The sequence below is a fragment of the Electrophorus electricus genome, chromosome 3, assembly GCF_041902795.1.
Source record: "Electrophorus electricus isolate QZ-2024a chromosome 3, ASM4190279v1, whole genome shotgun sequence".
NCBI classification, from domain to species: Eukaryota; Metazoa; Chordata; class Actinopteri; order Gymnotiformes; family Gymnotidae; genus Electrophorus; species Electrophorus electricus.
The window spans coordinates 22,992,110-22,999,490 of NC_137499.1; the positions used below are offsets into that span (position 1 = coordinate 22,992,110).

At 47.4% G+C, this 7,381-nt stretch overlaps 1 protein-coding gene across 5 annotated transcripts in view; it reads left to right on the top strand.

Moving 5' to 3' along the window:
* The first annotated feature begins 2,428 nt into the window (after nucleotides 1-2,428).
* Nucleotides 2,429-7,381, top strand: part of pik3r5 (phosphoinositide-3-kinase, regulatory subunit 5) — a 19,773-nt gene continuing 14,820 nt past the window's right edge. For 3 of the 5 annotated variants that reach the window (XM_035530066.2, XM_081710680.1, XM_081710679.1), the window contains exon 1: nucleotides 2,430-2,660. The gene's annotated coding sequence lies outside the window, so the exon portion shown is untranslated. Of the gene's footprint in view, nucleotides 2,661-7,381 lie in introns of all 5 variants that reach the window. The other 2 variants (XM_035530065.2, XM_081710681.1) reach the window with 2 other exon arrangements.

The following is a 7,381-nucleotide window of genomic DNA, read 5'->3' on the forward strand; positions in this document are numbered from 1 at the left end:
AAATCTGGGAAACAGAAGACTATCAGGTGTGACAGACACGAGGCCTGTGTCTCCCTCCTCCAGCTCACTCTCTGTGGTGGCCTTATCATTGTTTTTTACCAACGCTTACACACAGTTTGAAACTAGGGCTCATTTTGTCAAAACGTAAGACACAAAACCCCTAGCCCCCCGCCACACACACACACAACATGCAAAATGTCACTAATTTCTTGGAAAAGTAAACGCTTCATCTACAGCTATTCTTGGTCAAAATGGTATTTTTACATCATAACTGTATGCATTATTCTTTCTATATGTCAACTACACATCGATGTGATAAATGTAAAACACTATTAGCTTGTCTTTTCTGTGTCTTCAGTCTGCTGTCCAGAGCAGTAAAACTCTGTCATAGTACTCACACATACAAGTATTTTCACAAATATACAAGCTGTGTATACACATTCAATACACATTCACTATAAAATAAATCTCAATTACAAGGGGGTCTTTTTGGCTTGAACAATATCAAACAACACATCCCATCTATATTGTAATTGGAGATAAGGAAACTAGACATTTTCCTGAACTACTACTACTAATAGGAGGGGTGTCCTGTCTCCTGATTGGCTCTGCCACATAGCATCTCTCTGGTCAGACCACAGGGGCAGTACTGTCTGGGGTTACGCGTCCACCCCTAGCGTCCTCCTCCATCACCTGGAGAAGGGCTATGTGCGGGTGGGCTCAGAGATCGCAGACCTTCCGAAGACATGCCAAGGAGAATTCCTCCATACTGAGGACTGAGGAATAGAGAGTGTGATGGGTGTCAAACTTCCACAAATCACTGGTGGTCCGGTCTTGTACCAGAACAGCCTAGAGGAGAGTGGCTCTGGTCCTTCCCCCTGGCGATGGAGAATGAGTGTGTTGTGCAGTGTGTGAAGGGAGGTGATGATGTGGGCAGTGTTATAGGGACCAAGAGTCACATGGTGATGAATCATGCCATTCTGGATGACAGCTGCACATGTTGTGATGTTGCTGCCGCGTTGCCCAGCAACACTGGTGTCACTATGGTGTGCTGCGCTCTTCTTCCTCCTGCTCCTTGTTTCGGTGAGGTCACATACAGTCACCTCCATCGCTGCAAAGGAAGTCGTGGTCCAATGTTTCAGAATTTAGGCAAGACAAACCATTTCCATATGCCAGCAGGAACAGCAGGAGTTCTAGCAGTTCTGCAAAAACATCACATAAACTGTTTTTGAGAGGAAATGTTGCTGAAAGTTACCGTCACTCAGTTACAGTGGGACCATAGCGCACCCAGTTCAGCAGATAGGTCTCAGTTCCAAATGTCTGGACAATACTCTCTGCCCAGCCTCTCTGAAACCCAGACCATGGCTGACCATGTGGTCAACCAAACTTGCCTGGATCTCAAACCTGATGGTTGCTCTTCCTCAAATTTATCCTCTTCCTCTTCCTCTCTCTCCAATATTGGTTTCATTGCTGTCCAGACCAACATATCTACCCTGTGGCGTCTTCATAGTGCTCAGGCTCTGTCAGTCATAAGTGGCCTCAGCCATATGGACTGGGTTTGGGACATTGGTAAATGGCTGTGGCATTTGCCTGGTACTGTTTTCCGAAATAAATACTTTCAGAAAGGGTTTCAGTTTTGAATGACATGTCTAATGTCGAGAACTGTGCTTAGTGTTTTTCGAAACGACTTGTGAAATGAGTGTAACTCAGAGAATGTGCTTATGGTTTGGTAGACCAGGCCAATAGTTCTCTACATGAGTTAGTGGTTTCATTAATTTCTGTGTACATTTCTGACCTTTTTACATGGGTGAGTCTTTTTTTATGCAACATGCTTTTAAAATTGAACCACAAATCCACAGGTGTCAACAAGAATTAGGCTGTGAATATGGTCATTCGGTCATTACTGGCTTTATCAGCGCACAAAGAAAAGAACAGCGAGGTCCAGTAGTCCGAGCTGCCCAGAGCTTGCAGGGTCTGGAGTTATCACCTGCAAGGGCTTCAGCACACCAGCGCCCCATGGTGGAGATGGGTCTGTGTGCTCAGTATTTATGCTGGCAGTCAAATGTCTCTAGGCCCCCTCTGCCACACACTCAGGCGCACACCCACACACACACACACTCACACACACACAGAAAGAGAGTGTTACGCCTTACTTAACTTGTGAATCCTTACATTGAAAATATTTGCATGTAAACATTTAATTCTGATGTATACCAGCATAAGCACTAAGATAAACACACACCAGTATGCTTTACAGAGCAAAACTCGCATCTGTTGTCTAGAACAGGATGGCAAAACCCACTTCAATTCATAAAAATAACACAAACATCAAAGAAGAACTTCCACTTGTGTGTGGGTGTAGAAGCCCCTCCCCCTTGACACAGCACCTCCTCCACTGCGTCCTGTCATGCACGTTCCCTAACCCACTTCCTGTTAGATGTAATGCTGAGTGTGTGTGCGCGTCTGTGCTTGTGTGCGCTCTCGTTCGTGTGTGTGTATTTTACTTTTAAGCACAAGCCATCTGAAGTTTGCTTCTACACCGGCCAGCCGAGGCTGCCGGCGCCTCCTGACGTACCCGAATGGCTGGCGTGAGGGGCGGGAGAAACGTGCGCTCCATCTCGCTGCGGAGGGCTGCGGGAAGGATAGCCTGAGAGCCGCAGGTAAGAGCCCAGCTCCGTGCTCACGTCTGGGAGCTTTCAGAGGGGGGGTCGCCGTGAGATCCTGGCTGTGCCTGGACGGCTTTCTGCTCTTGATGTAGATGCTACAGGCGGGCAGTTGTTCAGAGGAAGGGTCAGGAGGTCGGGGATCGGGAGGTTGGGAGGGAGGTCAGACCCTGACATTTTGGCTCTCGCACAAATCCTGGCACTAGGAGGCGCCGAGGGGTTCTACTGCGCTGTGCAGCGGCCAGGGTGGAGACCCGGAGGCAACACCGTCAGGATCCAAGGGGTTTGTGGGGAGCTGGTGGTGGAGGGGGTGGAGGTTGTCGTAGGTTACATTTGGATACAAACCAGTTCCTCCCAGGTCCCTTAGATTCTTTGAAAAGATTTCCTCCAGTCCCTGTGAAGGAAGCTCAGAATACATTATGGTTCAGATCTAGACTTAGTCTGGGCTCCGTCTGGTTCTGAGTCTAGACTAGCCATTGTGCAAGGAGCTCAAAATCTATTTTGGTACTTAATCTAGGAGTCTGAGTGTACCAAGGATGTAGGCTTAGTCTGAGTGTGGGCTCCGTCTGGTTGAACTGAGCTGGCTCTAGATGTGGTGGAGTCTTCCTCAGGGACACCACCTGGGCTGCGTGCTGGCAGCTCCCTCCATGGGTCTCTCTTCTCCACCCTTATCAGGAAACATTTGACCTCGGTTCTCATTAAATACATCTGAGGTGCCTTTTCATTCTTCATCTTTTTAGTTTACCTGTTCTTGGGGTACAACATGGGTGAGTTTACTTGCTCTAACAGGTGAACAGGGGTGAGTTTACCTGCTCTAACAGGTGAACAGGGGTGAGTTTACCTGCTCTAACAGAGGTGAACAGGGGTGAGTTTACCTGCTCTAACAGGTGAACAGGGGTGTGTTTGCCTGCTTTAACAGAGGTGAACAGGGGTGAGTTTACCTGCTCTAAAAGGGGAAACAGGGGTGAGTGTAACTGCCTTTACAGGGGTAAATAGGTGCTTTAACACACTGATGCCTGAAAACTGGTGCATGACATTCCTGGTACAAAGGTGGAATAATGCAGAACTCATTCTGCGTCTGGACACAGGAGGCAGTAGTTATTGGCTGTGCTGTTAGGTGGGGAGGGATGACCTTATCAACACATTCAAATGTCATATTCTGGCCTATGGAGGTGTGGAGAAAGAATATGGAAGTATTTCACTTGCAAATGCCCCCAATGGCTCCTAAGATCAATAAACTCCAGCCCAGGCCTGTGGGTTTTCACTCGTGTGTGTGTGTGTGTGTGTGTGTGATGTTCACCTGTTTAGTGGGTGCTGGAGGTTAGGGATATATAGCTGACGTATTTTGGCCTGCCCTCCCCCACCCCGTTGCCCCAGGCAACACTTCTGCTTTTTTACCACATGACTCATTTAAAATTCCACTTACACTGATGGATGAAGTGTAGAAAACCCAGCTAAGGAAGTCTGTGTGTACGTGCGTTCGTGTGTGTGTGTACTGATGATAAATAACAGGGAATAGTTTTATTTTTTTACTTACTTTTTTATTGTCAGTCATTGAAAGTTTCAGTTTGCTCTAACTTTGCTCTGAGTGCATTTGTAAATTGACATTCAAACACACACCCAACCTCGCAATCAAACGTATGAATACGGGGCATTCTCACACACACACACACACACACACACTGTGCTCTACACATCTTCCTGTTTGTGTGGTTGCTCTTATCACCCACCATCACTTTCAGCAACATCAGTGCAGTTACACACTCAGACACAGGCACCTTACACACCTCACCTCACAATTACATTCAACACATGTAACATTCCCAACCTCACACTAATGCCTAACACACCTAACACACTCAACCTCATCGCCATACTGTGATGGAGGTGTCAATTAGGAGGGTTAAATGGGAGCTCTTTGGCCTGCTGCTCAAAGCTCCTGTCAGCCCTGAGTTTGAGTCCAGGTTAGGGTGGCTGCCTTCAGACCCAACCCCACAGCCATATTCCTACACCCCACCTCCCAATCACACCCAACCCCACAGTCATACTCCTAACACACCCCACCTCATAATCCTACCCAACCCCACAGCCATACTCCTAACACAAGATAGAGTTTATATGTATTTTGTACTTCTAGTCATCAGCACTGATCCCTGTATTTCGACAGTATTCTAGATCATTGGTATCTTGGACTCTAACCTACTGTACTGTACTAAGATGTATTCTATGAGTAAATGACAAAGCAATTTTTTTAAGTTGCTCTGGATAAGAGCATATGCTAAGAAAATGTAAATGTAAAAATGTGCTCAACACACCCCACTTCACACTAATACTTCAACTTTAAGTCTTTTGTTTTTTAAATGAGATCAGGAATTACTATAAATGCTAAAAGGGAAACTCTAATTTTATTCAGAGGGTCTGTGTTCACACGGCATACGTTAGTACTGTTTAGTGTGTGTGTTCACACTACATGTGACTGGCTGTAACATGAGCTGTAGGGGACACCTGGGGTGACCTTACTGACACTCCCTCCTTGTAGGTTTCAGTCTCCACTTTACTGCATAACAGCAGCAGGACAGCAGAACAGAACAGGGAGGTGGTTATGTGTAGGATTTGTTAATACAGTTCAGACTGCAGATCAGAGTCCAAACAAAACTCTCACTTTTCTCCTGCATCACAGACTGATGCCATGTTTAGTACACGCAGCAGCCAATCCCCACACTGCATGGTGGAAAGCATTGGCCAATCCCCATGCTGTGTGGTTTGCGTTATGCCTGTTTTAATTCCAAGGATTCCACTCTTCTGCTGATTTCCTTTCCTGGGCTGAGCAGCGTGTGTTCCCAGGCAGTGACCAACCCACTCTGATGTATTTCCAATATGCAAAGCTTAAATCACTAAATTTGTAACTCTTTTTTGAGCTGAGAACAATGCACTAAGAATAATAAGTCTTTTTTTCTGGCAATACGTCTTTGCCAAAAAATCCAGATTGAATTTCATTTAAAATCTCAAATAACACAGGCAGTCAAGATGCAGTTTAGCCATGCGTTAGTGTGGCCTCTGCAGTAGACGTTTAGATGTGCTTGACCTCCATAATTAACCGAATATCCTCGCTGGCATGACTTCATAATACAAAATGATGAGAGCGTGAGGTTCTTATCAATACAGGCCAACAGGAAGGAACCTTGACCCCAGGTTCCTCATTTCCTGTCAAACGGGAGAAGTTGGCAGCTGAAGCCAGCTGTGCTGGTAAAGATCGCTAGGTGAGCCTCCGTGCCTGCAGAGACCATCGTGTCAACCAGAACCCATTCACAAGAAAGGGGAAGCCCTAACACTCCAGTCCTACCGCTATTGTTTGACTGCTGTTATTTCCGAAAACAATCAGCTTGGCTAATGCTCATTGTTACGGGGTAAATGAGCTTGGTGCGGGGGTGAGCATCAGAGCTGGTTAGGGGGAGCGGGGGGGGGGGGGGGGGGGCAGAGCAGAAGTCATACGCGGGATATTGGCCTCTATCAATCAGAGCCTCACACAATAAGGCTCAAAGAGTGGTGAGTGTGGGAGTGCATCGCTGAGAACGATCACACCAACAATGGGGCGACACCTGCTTCCTCGGAAGAGTCCGGGAAGCCGCTTCCTGTTTGGGCCCGGTGGAAATGCAATCGGCCCGGCGAGAGGGGCGGGGGGAGGGCAGAGAGAAGGCAAGCAGGAGGACATTCAGGAGGACATGGCAGGTCACAAACAGCAGCGGCAGAAGCGTGCCGGAGGGGAACCCGTTGAGCTGTGGGTGAAGGCTTCCTCCTGGAGACTTCATTAGAATCCATCCAGTCCGGCACACCACCAGTGTCGGAGTTGACAGGACTGCAGTTAAAGCACTTTATAACAGCCCAAGGTGTCCGTAGTCTGAACACCATAAGATCTACCACCAGGACCGCAATGCAGTGCGACCTGAGTCTGGCACAGACCAGTCCGACCGAGTCAGAGCGCTGCGCAGTTTCAGCTCCGACACGATCAATCCAACTCGACTAATGGAATGAGAAGGAAGAAACAATTATGAGTGAACTCAAGAAACCACTCGACTGTGGTGTGGCCCTTCAAGATTTGAGTTTGGATGCCTGATGCATTACCTGAAAAAAACCCTCTCCCAATATAATGTACACACTTCAGAATAGTTTTTGCTTGGACGAGAGACAGGAAGAATAAAAACACTCAAAATGTGACAGTGCTGACATACAGGAAACATAAAGGCTTACCAACATGAAGCCCAGCAACATGTTGACATGCTACAGGCCGTGGTACAGAGAAGGCGCCGCTGGATCACGAGTGCTGCCCAGATGAAATCCTCCTCTGTCATAAGAGGATGTGAGCACAGCCTTTGACATGTCAACAAGGGTCACTTCCACTTTTTCAGAAGTTGCAAAACGGGGGAAGAGAAGGAGGCACCTGACAGAGTGCGAGGAGTTCGCTTTCGCTGGACTGTGCCAATTTCAACATCGTTTCATAGAGAGGTGTTGGCAGAGCGCAGGGCAACCTGCACAGCTCAATTAAGGGAACTGAAATCCCTATAAGCGTCCCTTTATCAGCTCAGCCTGAACTTAGTAAAACGTGTTCGTATTTATTTGGAAAGCAAACAGCTGGCAAACAGCTGGGGTGTGAAAGCAAAAGAGTGCATCTCTCTCTCTCCCGCTCTGTGTTGACGCTCTGGAGACGTATGCAGATCACG